This window comes from Hoplias malabaricus, chromosome 13, assembly GCF_029633855.1.
Source record: "Hoplias malabaricus isolate fHopMal1 chromosome 13, fHopMal1.hap1, whole genome shotgun sequence".
NCBI lineage: Eukaryota > Metazoa > Chordata > Actinopteri > Characiformes > Erythrinidae > Hoplias > Hoplias malabaricus.
The window spans coordinates 21,618,547-21,634,848 of record NC_089812.1 but is presented as its reverse complement, the minus strand read 5'-3'; the positions used below and the strand labels follow the sequence as shown (position 1 = coordinate 21,634,848).

At 40.6% G+C, this 16,302-nt stretch overlaps 1 protein-coding gene across 1 annotated transcript in view; it reads right to left on the bottom strand.

The window, feature by feature from the left end:
* lrrc4ba (leucine rich repeat containing 4Ba) overlaps window positions 1-11,093 on the bottom strand; it is a 64,268-nt gene extending 53,175 nt beyond the window's left edge. The window contains exon 1 of the mRNA XM_066642493.1: window positions 10,972-11,093. The gene's annotated coding sequence lies outside the window, so the exon portion shown is untranslated. The remainder of the gene's footprint in view (window positions 1-10,971) is intronic.
* Window positions 11,094-16,302: the final 5,209 nt, after the last annotated feature.

Genomic DNA, 16,302 nt, shown 5'->3' with positions numbered 1-16,302 from the left:
CACAGAGTGAAACAGAAGAGACTGTCCATGAGAGGGGAACTAACGTTCCAGTGTTTGGTTTTCAGCCACACTAACCGCAACCTGCTGAAAACCAGTTTTTTTCCAGTAAAACACAGTTGGAGCTGCTCTAGTTTCTCTATATCCTTCTATTAATTCGCCATTTGTACAACATATATCCACATGCTGCAGCTTTTATGAATATGGGAATAAGTAGGACATAATGGCATTTTTTTTAAATATTTGAACGTGTAAATCTATGAAACTGGTACTTTGTAAATATGTTTGTATTTTAATGAAACTAATATTTGTCATGATTATTCAGCAGATTTTTTTAAGTGTTTTTGCGTACTGACATTATTGCACCAGTGTGCAGATGCGCTCAGCCATATGCATGAGTGTGTGTGCATGTGTGTGTATTAATCACACTCCTCCTCGGAGTGAGTAGCTCCTTACACAGATTAATTAATTGAATAACTATCACATTTTTTTCTTTTTTGTCTGTAGAAGACCAGCCTGAGCTCTGGAGCAGTGTCAGGACTAGTCAACTCAATCACACACACTAATCAATTACTATCTTTATTACTGTTGATTAGTTTTTGCTAATTACTCTGCACACGCTCATAAATTATAAACTAATTAGAATATATTGACTCATTCAAAACGCATTTTAAAGACACATTGTTTTTAGATATTGTCTACCCACTCATCTATTATGAATAGTCAATAATAAATTATCATTTGTAATATTATAGTCACAGAAAAAGCAATGCATAACACAACCAACAGCTGTAGCAGGAATTCTGGAATAAAATTAAGTAACAATGCTTGTTTATTAATGCAATTCTGGTTTCTTCGCCATGCATTTCAATGCTACTGGGATTCCTGCTGTGGCCTGGTGGGTAGGGAACTGAGTGTGTAACTGGAAGGTTGCCGGTTCGATCCCAAGATGACAGAAGTGCCCTTAAGCAAAGCACCTAACCCCGAACTGCTCCCCAGGCGCTGTGGCTACGGCTGCTCACCGCTCCGGGCACTGCTCACTGCCCCCTAGTGTTCATTAGTGTGTGTAAATGTGTGTTTCACTGCACAGATTGGGTTAAATGTGGAGAACAAATTCCTCTGTGTGCAAATCTGCAATGCCCCCTAGTGTTCGTGTGTGTACTGCACCTAGTGTACATGTAGTGTTAATTTCCGTACACATCACAACCGTGCACAACCGACGCACCACACAGATGCAGGATACGTGAGGCTTTTGCAGCAATCACAGTCGAAGAAACGAGGTGGTGGTAACGTTATGGCTGATCAGTGCATGTGTAAACAGGTCACATCTTGATGTTTAAACCAGCACAAATCTGGCTGTGTATACAACTGCACAAAATGGCCTCAAATAAACAACGATAACGACGCACACTAGACATTACAAGTCAAAAACTCAGTCCTGTCTTCTCAACATTGAGAAAAGAGTTTCTGAATATCATTTTTTCAAAAAGGAATCTTCAGAGCCATAAGTGCAGTTTGAGTAAAGATGAAAAGCCAAAACATACACAAAGCCATGTTTTTAAATAAATAACCCTGGTGTATGTATAAGGCCTTTGTCAGATTTATGAAAAGATTACGACTCTTTTAGTGGACAACAGTGGCGTATGTAGTCACTGTATTTCCCCTCTGTTGTTTCTTAACTTTCCATTAAATGTTAAAGCAACACTAGGTAGTATTTTTAGCTTCAAAATACAGCTTCAAAATCACTATGATGCTCCACTATATTGTAATAGGGATCACAGTGCCTCTTCCATTAATATTCATTGCCCAGCACTGCAGAAACTGCACTATGTAACTTTTAGATGAGGGTAGGGATCATTTCCAAACTAAAACACATTGGCCTGTCAATCAACCAATCAGGTCACTGGTTAAAGGAACTGTTCAGTCCAGTTGAGATGCTGCTGCTGATCTTTTTTTAGTGCGTCTGTGTTTGATGCGGTTATTTTGAGAGCGAAGGCAGATGAGAACACAGTTCCACTGTGATGAGGTTACAGTCTCTCTCTCTCTCACACACACAGCCAGTCTCCGTAGACACACACTCTTGAATCCCTATAAACCAGCACAGGACATGTGTGTGTTCCCGATTCTCTTTGAGCCTGAAGCTCCATCTTGTTTTTCTTTTTTTCCCCTAATTCACAGAGCCATGCTGCTCCATAGCATCAACACACTTTCATCTCTGTCACTCTTTTAATCATTATCTCATCATTTACAGCTCATTTAGCTATGGGCAGGAGCCCACCAGGACCCACCAGTCTCAGGAGGGGGGCTTGTGGGATATGGCATTTGTAAGTTGGTGCATGGTACGCATTTCATTTCTCCGCAATGTTCATGTGGAAACTTTCCTCTCTAAAGTCCCTCACCTTCTGACCCAGTCCTGCGAACCCTTTACAGGGGAAGTCCAAAATATCTGTATAATTAAAGCTGCACCAAGTAACTGTGGAGGATATGGAGACACCTCTGGTGAAAATGTGTAATTGTAACAAGTGGAAGAACATTTTGGGACAAAGATAAAAACTGGATTTTGAATGATTCTGATTGAGGATATTAATATAATGTTGTATTTCTGTAAAAAGCCTACTTTCTGTAATATCTATTGCACCAATCATAATGAAGTTGTAAGATACGCCACACCTTTTACATTTTTTTAAAAAGAATGAAAAGAAAATGTAAAAATAAATAAGAATTAATTTTTTTTCCCCCTCAGAAAATGACACAGAAATATTAGAAACATTCCAGAATATGCTTGAATTTGTGGAGCACCGGGCACTACGCCAAACCCAAGCCAATGAAACAATCTGTAGTGCCCCCTGGTGTACAATCCCACCATTTAACATGTCCTCAGTCTGTCTCCAGAGTGTTTTTGGCATCACTTCTAGTTAGTTTGTTCATTCGAAAAACTGCTGTGTATTTAGACCTATGATTGTTGTGTCTGTGCCGTACGTAGACTTTTTTCTTGTCATTGTTCCTCACACAATGCAGTACAACCGCTCTTCACAGCATTTCCATTGTATAAATGTTCAGTGATCTAGAGATTCAAAGGAACCATATTATTAAAAATAACTTGTTCAGTGCTTTTGCACATTAACGTGTGAAGCAGGAGCCCACCAACCAATCCTGTGGGCTGCCTAAAACCAGAAAACATAAGGTAAAATGAGGCGTTCTGATTTTATGCTCTTCCATAGAATGCACAGATTTTTGGTTTGTCCCGCCCTCCTCACCTAAATCTCACCAATAACAGCATTTATCACAGACCTGCGTTTGTGAGAGCGCAAAGACGAATAATGCAGCAAAACAGACACAACGAGCGTGGAGAGATAAGAGCCCTGAGTAAAAACGGAGAAAACAAGAACAGAGCGAAAACGGCTAAAAACCAGGGCTTCTGCTGCTCACTTCTCACTGCTGTGCGCTTGGAGTCGGGGTGAACAGCGAGCAGCTCATTATCATTTAAAGGAACAGGTGCTGAAAGCGGGCGTTCTGAACAGGGCTGTTTAGACAGGGGGAAGACACTGCTACTTTGTTTTTGAACAAAGCAGGTCACGTTTCATTTACACCCAGAACTGTGTTCACTTACGGAATAGGAGAATATGATCCCTTTAATGTGTACGGGAGTTTATAATGTCAATGAGGTCAAGCCCTTATCACTTGTAGCAGGAGACAACTGAATCTCAGCGTGTAACTTGGTAGAATAAAGCTCATAAATCTCAAAAACATGACCCAATTCTGCAGACAGAGGAGAGGAGCTTGTGGGAGAATTCTTTTGTTTTGTTTTTTTTAGTTATATTTTTATAATTATATTTAGTTAATTTCCTTATACACTTGATATACATGTTATAACACGTGGACCATTAAATTACTTACCATTATATCATTTAAATAAACAGAGATTAAGACTCAAAAAGACTCTGTGTACTCACACTGCACTGTGAGAACAGGATGCAACCCGGAGTTTACTAGTCAGTGACATTCGGAAAGTTGGTAACTAGTGGGAAAGAAAGAGGAGGCTTTAGTTTGTGTCAGATAAGTCTTTGAAAAAGTGATAGCACGTACCCTGAGGAGAATTAGTGGCCTTGGATTAGCAATGTTTTTAAATAAATATATTCCTTCCTGATTTGGAAATAATGGGAGAATCTCTAACAAGAAAATACTGTAATTCTGATGGCGAGAATTGAAAATGATGGCCCAGTAAGGTCAAGTATTTGCAAATAATGGCATTAGGGGAAGGAAAGTAAAAGGAAAAACAAAAATGATGTATTGGGGGGAGCAGGAGGGAGGCAAGTGTTTACCCTCCTCCTGCTCAAGAAGGTTTACAAGCTGAAGACCTTTTCAGAGATGTTGTGTCCTAGGCCAACTTAAAACAACACAATAACTGCACCTGTTCTGTGTCTGTCCTGGTTTTCTGAGTCATGTCTTTTATTGACAATTAATAAATTATCGAGATGCCCATTTCCCACAACAACATCTTTAACAAAATTGCTCATTAAACCTCCGCACTATGGTACAGTCAGAGACAGCAGCTCAGACTGGAAAACCCCACAGCTTTAAAGCCCTTCACGAGGCATTAGAAGCTTATTATGCGCTGTAAAGAGAACATGGCTGTAGTGAACTGAGTGCTGGAGACTGTGCCTGGCTCTTATCAGCTCTGTGGGTTTTCCTATAGACTCGGCTTTAGCTGGGGCTTCGCAGCAAATCGAGCTCTAATTGCTGCAGTTCCTGCGGAGGGGAAGATGGGAAACACTCTGTTTACAAACAAAGCGCCGTCTGTTTTTTGGATCTGCGTGTTGGGGGTAAAGTCGTGCTCAGCAGGCGTGCAACAATGCAATGTGACATTTTGATGTAACAAGACAAATGTGGCAATCTGCATTATATTGACACCTAGTGGCCTGGGGGTGTCAGATCCTGTAATAATATATATTTAACACTCATGGTCTCGCTCATGTGAGGGACCCGCTCTATGGAGCATAAACTAGTTCAGGGACTAAAAGGCAGGGCCAAGTTTCCAGAAACATTTTGGTGTTAAGTTTTACAGGGACAGGGAGCATTCATCGTGATGGTCACTCTACCATTTAAAAATCTTCTTTGTTCTAAGACGCTTCTGGGAAACTCAGTTTGATCCTTCACCTCAAGTGTGTTTCACTGACAGATGGTTCTGCTAATTTTAACACAAGCTTATGCCATCAAAAGGATAAACATAAACATGTAGACATAAAATATGTAGAAAAAAATAGGGAAATGCCTTTTAAAACCTTCAATGTATTAAATTAATATGATAATAAAAAGAACTGTTAGCATCATTAAACAGATTCAAGCTGATTTCACTTGCTATTATGTCATTACCTGCAGTGCAGTGTCCAGGCCAGCATATATTTCAGTGATGTGCAGTGTTCAGTTGCTAAGGGAACGTGTATGACAGAGGAAGCATGTTTTCCTGCTCTCTCAGAGCCGTGGTGGTCTGAGCTCAAGCTCACGACATTAAAAACCCGCTCACTGCCCTCCGCTCATACAGCCCACTGTTAAAAGACCAGGACACACTAACCCCTTCCAGATCTGCCTCTGGGATGCCTTTATCCAACAAGGAGTGACGATTTCTACAGGTGTTGAAATGCATGTGTTTTGTGATGCATCCATCTGCATGAAGAGATTTAACTGCATTGATTTAGGAATGATATCTTCTGTAACAATATGAATAGTATGACACTGTTAAAGTATGAGTATATATTAATACCTGACAGCATTTGGCAAACACCCTGAAGTGAATTACAGTTTTAATTTTGTCACAGAGGTATGCAATTATAATGGAAAGTCTTGGACTCTGTGTACTAACATGTACAGGGCATTGAACCCTGCTCTGTCAATAATACCAAAATATTTGTGTGTAATGTCTGTCCAGATGGATTTAGTCCCAATTTCCACAATTATTCAGAAAATTTGTTGGCAGAGATGTACATCTGTAACAATGTATTTGTAACATTTACAGCCACTTCCCCAGAACCAGATTTAGTCAAAGCCTAGAATAAGATGATAATCCAGCAATGATTCACTGTTGGCACTGCAGTTTAGTTCAAAATCTGATTATTCTCAAGCTGTGCAAACATTAAAAAAGAAAAAGAAAAAACAAGACTCTGTGCCTTATTTTATGGTCTATGTTCTGTTTTATTCATGTATCAAAGCATTTTCCAGTCTAAATATAATTCTGAAATTCTGCCAAAATAATCCAGCTGAATTGCACTGCATTAAGAATTCATGATGCATTGAAACGGTTACTAAAGAATCAATTGAATCGTTTTGAGGTCAAAGATGTCCATTTCCCTGGACAAACAATGAATTAAATGCAGCAAGGTTAGGCTTAACTTTTCACTGTTAAAAACAAATGAGACAAATTTGAGACCTTCTGAATTTCTAATAATCCTTTCAAACAAATGAGTTCTTTAGGGAACCAAACATTACTCATCCATGAAGCAATCCACCATCTGATATTGGGCAGGAGACATCAATCCCTCACCTGAAGAAGCAGCTGAATATACATTTTCAAGTATAGTTTTTCACAAAATCCTTACTACTTAAATGTATTTTTGCTGTAATTGCTACTATCTTTATTGCTTTTTATGTGCAGCACATTTTATCTATAATTATTGCAGATTATTTTATTGTTTCATGTTTTTTCTTGTTATTCTTACTCCTTTTATGTTGTTTAAGCCTTTCATCCTTCTTTGAAGCACTCTGAACTGCATTATATTTCTAAAAGATGCAACACAAATAAAGCTCATGAATATTATTATTATAAAAGGGCATGTAGATAACTTACTTTTAAGAATACACTAATTTAGGTTCTCTGCATATATATATATATACATGTGTGTGTAAAAACTAGCTACAACCCTCCAGCAAGATTTCTCACGTAACCAGATAACTTTAGCCTAGAGTTAAATAAAACCAGAACAAGGAAAGGTAAGAGACATTCCAAAACTGTGTATTGTTTGCAACATGCTAACAAGATAGCAGCTGTGGTGTATTACTAAGTTATTAAGAAGTTACCCCCCCCATTTGATGTTAAGAATTATATTTTGACAAATATTGTTCACATAATGCATTGGAAAGAACAAGTTAAGAAGGTTGTTTATTCAAATTCAGTATTTGCAGGCATGGGGCCAGCTTCCTAGAATAAAATTTCCAGTCCTATGTTTAAACCACGTCCAGGAAACACTTAATGTGCTTATATTTGGTCATCATAAATTAATCTCTGGTTTTTCTCAAGCTACACGGATATACAGCTAGCTAGCTAGCCAAATTAATTAATAAATAATTAAAAATTTTACTTCAGGTCAACATTCAATACATTAAAAAATTAATAACACTTCCAGTATAAACATAATGAATTCAGAATTCATATAGCACTGAACCATTTCCTGAGGAATCTAATTTAAACCATGCCCTCTGAGCACAAACAAATTCTGGAACACCATTTTTGTGTCCCTAAAGGACCTTTTTATCAAGCCTTTTCCAAACACGTTCTTTAGAGTGAGCCCTTTTAATCTTGACGTTGTCTGAATTTTCTAGAACAAAAAAATCCTTCTTGATCCTTTTTTTTTTTTTAAGGGACAACCGCATTAGCCTGTTAGTAGTTGCCGAGGAAAACTGGGGTCCTCTGGGTTTATAGGCTCCACTGTCCTGTTAGCAGCCTTTAGCTAACTATGCAAAATTGCACCCATGAACCCCTCAACCGGCTCCAGAGTGAAGACAGAAACATGATTACCAATAATCTCACATGTTTACATCTGACTACAGAAAGAACCATTGGATTTACGCTCATTTGTCTGTACATTATGCTAGCCACCAAAACAGAGCCACTGGCTAACAGTGACCTATGAGACATCGTTTAAGATTCTCTTGCATCACAGCTTCATGATTTAGGACCCTGTTTATTAGCTAACATAGGCTAAAGCTAAGCTAATGCTCATTTCTCCTCAGCTGTGTGTACTTAAGCACAATTTAATAGAACTGTCCTTTTAATGATCCCCTACTAGGGTCTATTTGAGATAAAACTGATCTACCTCTGTATTAATTAATCACATTAAGTTCCTCTTTGAGGATTTAATTTCAGATACTGATTTAGTTCCCTCACTTTAAACATTCAGCATTTTATTCTAAAATAAAATGGTCAAAAAATGGAGAATAGAGCCACACAGACCTTTGGCTAAGTTCCTATGCTGTGCAGCAGTGGAACTGTGTTCAGTGAAGTGGCAGGGTCCAGTCCATTATCACTGGGATGGGCTGGAGTTGTGTTTGTGATCCGGAACTAATCACCCAATATCGGTACATGACCTCACCGATGTTTATGTCAGAGAACGCAATTAAATCCTCACAGCAATGTTCTGATGTCTAATCTGAAGTCTTTCCACAAGATTAGACGCTGTTACTGCAGCAAAGAGGAACAAATTCCCAATCAATACCCTTTAATTCAGGAGAAATGCTGGATGTGCAGGTGTCCAAAAATGTTTGGCCTTGTATCAAAACACTATGTTTTTCCATATTGCTCACCCCTAGTAAGGCATTCCACCAAGGATCTTTAAGGAAACTCAGCACAGGAGGCGGCTTTTTCTTGAATTCACATTGGTTTTCAGCAGCTTATTTTACTTCTACACGAGTCATTACTTAATTGCAGGAAAAACACATTTCCTTTAGTGTGATTTAAGCTCCTCCACGCTTATGTTAACAGGTACGTAGCCCAAAGCTTTGAACTCCTGCAGCACATTAGCAATGCAATCCCATTGCCACAGCCAGTCTGCACTGGATGGAGCCACTGTTTCTTCAGCATCATCTTTCTGACTGGAGCCCAATGAAGCAAAGCAACCAAAATGATCCCACCAAAAATAATTTCCAATCACTCAAATATTAAAGGCAAATCACTACATACAAGAATGGCGATAAACACTGGGCCTGTGCATCGTGCTCCAGATTGATTTGCTGGCTCTAACTGAATTTACCAAATGCTACAAAAACTATTTAAGACCCCCTGCTGCCACAGATTAAACCAATAAATCCTCCTCTTTATTCAGAATTACAGACATAGAAATTACTTTCAAGAAATAAAGGTCCCCTAATGCATTATAAATGACTTAGATGTGACTCTGCATGTCTGTATGCACAAATTTCATGAACATAAAATCAGTCCCCATGTCAAGCGCCACTGCTGGAAGTTGACAGGATTGGTTCCTTAGATTTGTGATGTAAACAACCTTGGTTATCTGAATCCATGTTTTTAGGACACTGAGGTTTCAAAGCGGAATTTCTCAGCCATGGCGCTGATTGCTTATTCACTCAGGACACGTCTTCTAGCACATAACACCACACGCACATGCTAACAAGGTTAAACACTTCATTTACACTGGAGAGGTTTTTAAGAAGGCTCCCCCTAAAATAGGCACAACTATGTCTTGTCGTACATCACTGAAAAGCTTGTTTCCGTAGAAACATAAAATATCCCCTCGTCCCTCTACAAACGACATTCGCACATTTCATGAAATCTCCCTATGATCTGAGGCCAATTCTTAACAAACATTTTCTCAAAATCAAAAGTAACCTAGCTTTTTGAATATTTGCATTCATGACATTTCACATGCTTGCCCCCAACCTTACCGTGAAAGATACCGCAAAAGGGAATTTCAAATGACAGGTTTTAAATTAGTGGTAGACCACAAAATGGCCTGACCAAGGTTTGACATGACATGGTGATTTCCAGATCAAACAATCAATTTCCTTTGATAAAATTCTAAAAATTCCTAAACCTGTTGGAAAAGACATTAAAACGGAATAAATAATATTGTGCAAGTACCACGATTTAGATAAATGTCACACGATGGTAGTGCAAGGGGGCTTTCTGAAATCAACAACGAATGATTAAAAATCTCGTATTTGAAGTGTAAAACAGACGCTACTTCTAAAATCATGCAAAGGCTCGCTTTTTTGATGTAACAAAATATGCAAATATGTGCCTATTTATGTAGATTAGTAAAGCTTTGCAAATCTGAAGCAATCCATGCCAATAAAAATAAACACTAGTGCGTGGTGACCTGCTGGTCGAAAAACAAAGCGCACCCTGTTCACCTGTAGTGTCTCGACTTAAGTTCAGAAAACTACAAGGACACAACAGCGCGTGCACTGCGCCAACAACCAGCCGTTCTCATGCCAAACCATCTCCGCGCACGTGCACGGTTATTACGCACCAAAACATTTGCTAATAGCCGAGGTAAAATAATAATAATAATAATAAAAAAAAAGCTCGTGCAACCTATTGCAACGCTCTGAGCTGACATTGAACATCACGAGGCGCCATAAGCACGACAATCAAATCCAATCAAATCACTCCCAGCCTTTTCCAGACCTCGGGGAAAACAAATTAAGGTGGTTTCCATTCGGTACATGTGGGATTTGCAGTGCAGCAGCGTTTGTATTACATATGCACATCCCGTGCACGTGCCATCCTCGCGCAGCTACACAAGTTGGCTTTTACTGGAATTTTCCGTTCCACCTTAAATGGCGCAGCAGTTAAGGTTCTGGCGTCTGAAGTTGGGCTTCTTGTTCGGATTTTCCGTTCCACCTTAAACGGTGCAGCCCTACATTCGAAGGCTGTTTTAGTTCAGGTGCCTGAGAGGTTTCAGATCATTTAAGATGGAATGAAAGACACGAATAAGAAGCCCAATTCAGGTGCTGCGCCATTTAAGGTGGAACGGAAAAATTCGAATTAGAAGCCAATTTTATCTCTTGCTGTGCACATTGCAGTGGGTGTCACACCACACACAGACACACACTCAAGCATGCTGCATTAATTAATGAATATGATCAATGACATTGATAAGGATGCTGTTATGTTTCCTTTTCTTTTTCTTCCAATCATTAAACAGAAACGAATCAGAGATGAGACAAATATGTCACTCTTACCTTCACACAGCAGTAAAATCCACCGCGCACTCTCACTGTCTCTGTTCCTCACACTCACAGCGCTGCACTGCTGCCTCACAATCCCTCCCTCCCTCTCTCTCTCTGTCTCTCTCTCGCCTCCCTCTTTCCCTCCCCTTCTCTCTCCCTCCCTTTCTTTAGCTCTCTCTCTCTTTTTTCTCAATCTCCCTTTCTATAGCCCTTTATCTTTCACTCTCTCCATCTCTGTAGCCCCCCTCACACACTATAGTCTCACACACTCTCTTTAAACCTCTCTGTCACTCAAATCTGATCGGATTGAAGAGAGATGGAGAGAAGGTACAGAGAGAGAGAGAGAGAGAGAGAGAGATCCTGATAATCTACAGCTTTATGAGACTCACTCTTCCATTCAGTACCATATGCACAAAGTCAGAGAGCAGATGCACTGTGAGACTGGTTAAGGAAGCGTAGAGGTGTCCCATAAACACTGTGCCCAAAACCTGTCCAGGACACATATGGACACCTTCTTCACTCTCATCTGAAGAAATACATCTGAAGTCTAAAGCTATGATATGGAATGGGAATAAAAATCACAGATACAGAAGACGATTCACTTGGATGGACACAGGAAAAAATTATTAATTCATTGTCTGTAACCACCTCATCCTGATCAGGACCACGAAGCAGGAACTGTGCATTACAGTGCACTGCACATTCACTCAGTCACTCACTCACACTCAAACCTGTGGACAGTTTCACACACACGCACACACACACACCTGTGGACAGTTTCACACACTCACCTGGTCATTCACTCACACACACCTGTGGACAGCTTCACACACTCACCCAGTCTCACACACACTCACACCTGTAAACTGTTTCACCCAGTCACTCACACACTCACACCTGTGGACAGTTTCTCTCTCTCTCGCACACACACACACACACAGACATGTGGACAGTTTCACACACTCACCCGGTCACTCAAACACACACACACACCTGTGGAAAGTTTCACACACTCACCCTGTCACTCACACCTGTAAACTGTTTCACACTCTCACCCTGTCACTCACACCTGTTAACTGTTTCACACACTCACTCAGTCACTCACACACTCTCACATCTGTAAACTGTTTCACACACTCATCCTGTCACTCACACACTCTCACATCTGTAAACTGTTTCACACTCTCACCCTGTCACTCACACCTGTTAACTGTTTCACACACTCACTCAGTCACTCACACACTCTCACATCTGTAAACTGTTTCACACACTCACCCTGTCACTCACACACTCTCACATCTGTAAACTGTTTCACACTCTCACCTGTTAACTGTTTCACACACTCACTCAGTCACTCACACACTCTCACATCTGTAAACTGTTTCACACACTCACCCTGTCACTCACACACTCTCACACCTGTTAACAGTTTCACACACTCACTCAGTCACTCACACACTCTCACATCTGTAAACTGTTTCACACACTCACCCTGTCACTCACACCTGTAAACTGTTTCACACTCTCACCCTGTCACTCACACCTGTTAACTGTTTCACACACTCACTCAGTCACTCACACACTCTCACATCTGTAAACTGTTTCACACACTCACCCTGTCACTCACACACTCTCACATCTGTAAACTGTTTCACACTCTCACCCTGTCACTCACACCTGTTAACTGTTTCACACACTCACTCAGTCACTCACACACTCTCACATCTGTAAACTGTTTCACACACTCACCCTGTCACTCACACACTCTCACATCTGTAAACTGTTTCACACTCTCACCCTGTCACTCACACCTGTTAACTGTTTCACACACTCACTCAGTCACTCACACACTCTCACATCTGTAAACTGTTTCACACACTCACCCTGTCACTCACACACTCTCACATCTGTAAACTGTTTCACACACTCACCCTGTCACTCACACACTCTCACACCTGTTAACAGTTTCACACACTCACTCAGTCACTCACACACTCTCACATCTGTAAACTGTTTCACACACTCACCCTGTCACTCACACCTGTAAACTGTTTCACACTCTCACCCTGTCACTCACACCTGTTAACTGTTTCACACACTCACTCAGTCACTCACACACTCTCACATCTGTAAACTGTTTCACACACTCACCCTGTCACTCACACACTCTCACATCTGTAAACTGTTTCACACTCTCACCCTGTCACTCACACCTGTTAACTGTTTCACACACTCACTCAGTCACTCACACACTCTCACATCTGTAAACTGTTTCACACACTCACCCTGTCACTCACACACTCTCACATCTGTAAACTGTTTCACACTCTCACCCTGTCACTCACACCTGTTAACTGTTTCACACACTCACTCAGTCACTCACACACTCTCACATCTGTAAACTGTTTCACACACTCACCCTGTCACTCACACACTCTCACATCTGTAAACTGTTTCACACACTCACCCTGTCACTCACACACTCTCACACCTGTTAACAGTTTCACACACTCACTCAGTCACTCACACACTCTCACATCTGTAAACTGTTTCACACACTCACCCTGTCACTCACACCTGTAAACTGTTTCACACTCTCACCCTGTCACTCACACCTGTTAACTGTTTCACACACTCACTCAGTCACTCAAACACTCTCACATCTGTAAACTGTTTCACACACTCACCCTATCACTCACACACCTGTAAACTGTTTCACACACTCACATTTGTGGGACTTTCTCATACACACTTAAAAAGTATGGTTCTGCAATGGTTCTGTATTAAAGAAAATGGTTCTATATAGAACTATTATCTTTACTAAAGAACCATTGTAGAACCATTTTTAAGTGTGTAGATTTTCATAGAAACTCATACTCATAGAAATTTGGTTCAGATAAAATTCAGATTAAAACTGATCACTGCGATAGAATCTTGGAACAAAAACTGGGATTGGTTTGGACCCATCTGATCATTTGGAAATGTACTTACATAGTCTATATATGTAATAGATACACAACAATATGTACTAGAAGGAAGCAGGTGTTTATTTTGAAAAGATATGGTGGCCGGCTTCACATGTCCCAGGAAGCTAATGCTAGCATTGATACCTGGGCGTCCTTATGGGGAGGAACGGGACTAAAACTGGAGAGTAACATGCATACAATGTCCAAGACTAAACAGGCAAACACAAGAAATTTAACTTAAAATGCCTCAAATAGCTAGATGTGGACACCAAGCTAATTGTTAGCATCTTGGCTATAGTGTTCCTTCAAGCAGGACTTTATCATTAAGATAAATAAAACAACAGGTTAGTTTTCATTTAATGTTGCCAGTATCATGTTGTTTGATAAAACTATTCCTTTAAATCGCATTTATTCAGATAGACAACACTCTACTTATTTTATTTTATTTTTTTTTGACATTACATAAACATTTTTAAATAGGGTGACCAGACGTCCTCTTTTTCCCGAACATGTCGGGACATGTTTTTTTAAAAAAAACAATTTCACAAACATCCGGCATTTTGTTTTTCTACAGTTTACATAGAACTTCGAGAAGCGTTTCATTCACAAACTAGTCCCGCCCTCCCTTACTCAGTTTGGTTCGCTTGAGTGAGAAGGGGGCGTGGTGAAGTAGCCTAAAATCTTCTGATTGGACGGTCTGACTGTAGAGCTACCGTTATTGATCGATAACCTTCTCTGTAAATATTTAATTGGTCAGTCTAGGTTAAAGCTTCCGTTCTGGTTTCACTTTATTTGTGAGGGCACAAAAACGAACACACATACTGTCTCATAATAGCTCCGCCCATTCATGCTGAGATAGAGAGATATGAGAGGTGATTCAGCTCAAACTACCAGCCAATCAGAAAACAGCTAATTTACATGAGTTAGTTTTAATGTAGTTTTAAAGGCACAGTAGCTCGAGAAACGGTATTGAGCCTGGAAATGGTAAAGAAAATAGAAGTTGTTTTCTCTGTGTGTGAACACCTTGACTTCTGTTCTGTTGTTTTCAGTCACATGGCTCTGATTATTCACGAAATAAAGATGGAGGGGAGGGAGTGAAAAACAGAGTGGAGGAGACTGAGGCGAGGAGCCTTTATTGTGTCAGTTTAGATGATTTTAAGAAAGAGAAAGTTACAGGAAAAACACAACAGACCTTGGAAGTGATGTTTATCCCTCCATTCTCTCACAGTTCTCACAGTGACCTCATATCACTGTGCAAGCAACTTATTTGGCTGTCAGCCTGAGCTGGATTTTGTGACATCGCAAAATGCCATAATTGCTTTTGAAAAACACGACACACAAAAAATTACGAATTAAAAAAATGCGGACATGGGCCCTTTAACTCTGCTGTGAAGTATTTCCTTACAGATACTGTGCAGCAAGTGAGAGGAAAACATTCTCAGTGCACTGAGAACATATCTGCTTCCCCCCAGAACTGAGAGAGCATCTCCTCGGGGAGAACTTACTGCAGTTTGTGAGATGTCAGGAGTGAAGACGACTCAACTACCCACCCACCCCCCACCCCAACCCAAACATGGCTCGCTCGGGGCTGCTGGTCTGTAGGAGATGGCGCAGGTGAGCTTGTGCTGTTGAAGGCCGTCTTACACACACACGATGAAGATGGACGTCTGTAAAAGAGAGAGAATGGATACCACCTTCAAGGCTTTGATGATCCTTCCTTCGATGGTTCCAGAGAGAGAGCGAGAGAGATCAGTCACTCTGGAGATGTTATGGGTTCATACTTGTTGTGTATGTGTATACGAGAGAGAGAGAGAGAGAGAGAGATGGAGGGGGGCAGGCTGTCCTCTCTCTTGTATGGTTACCTTGGTAACCACAATGCGCAGAGCCTGCCCCCCCCCCCCACACACACATCTCACACACTCACACACACACACGCATTATCTATAGCTTCATTGAAATGCAGTTAAAAGCTGTTTCATAGCATCATCCGAGCAGATAGAGCCCAGTTTCTTGGGAGGGATGATGAGGCTAGAACATGACTGAGGGGCAAATGAGGGTCAGAGCAGCAACATACAGAGACCATGTGTGTGTATGTGTGTGTGTGTGTGTGTGTGTCTGTGGGACACAGAGAGAGAGCGAGAGAGAGAGAGAGACAGAGAAAGATGTAGAAAGTGACTGATTTTCTCAGAGTCTGAATATAGAACGTTATCAATTCAGCACTAATCACCCAGTTGATAACCCCTCATATCCGAGCCCAGATCATTCTCTCTCACTTCTACACTATTCAGGAGGCACCGAGCTTCATGGAAATGAGACATCTGCTCCGTTAATATCAGTTAAGGCCACAACATTTAGTCGCAAAAAGACGAATAGTCAT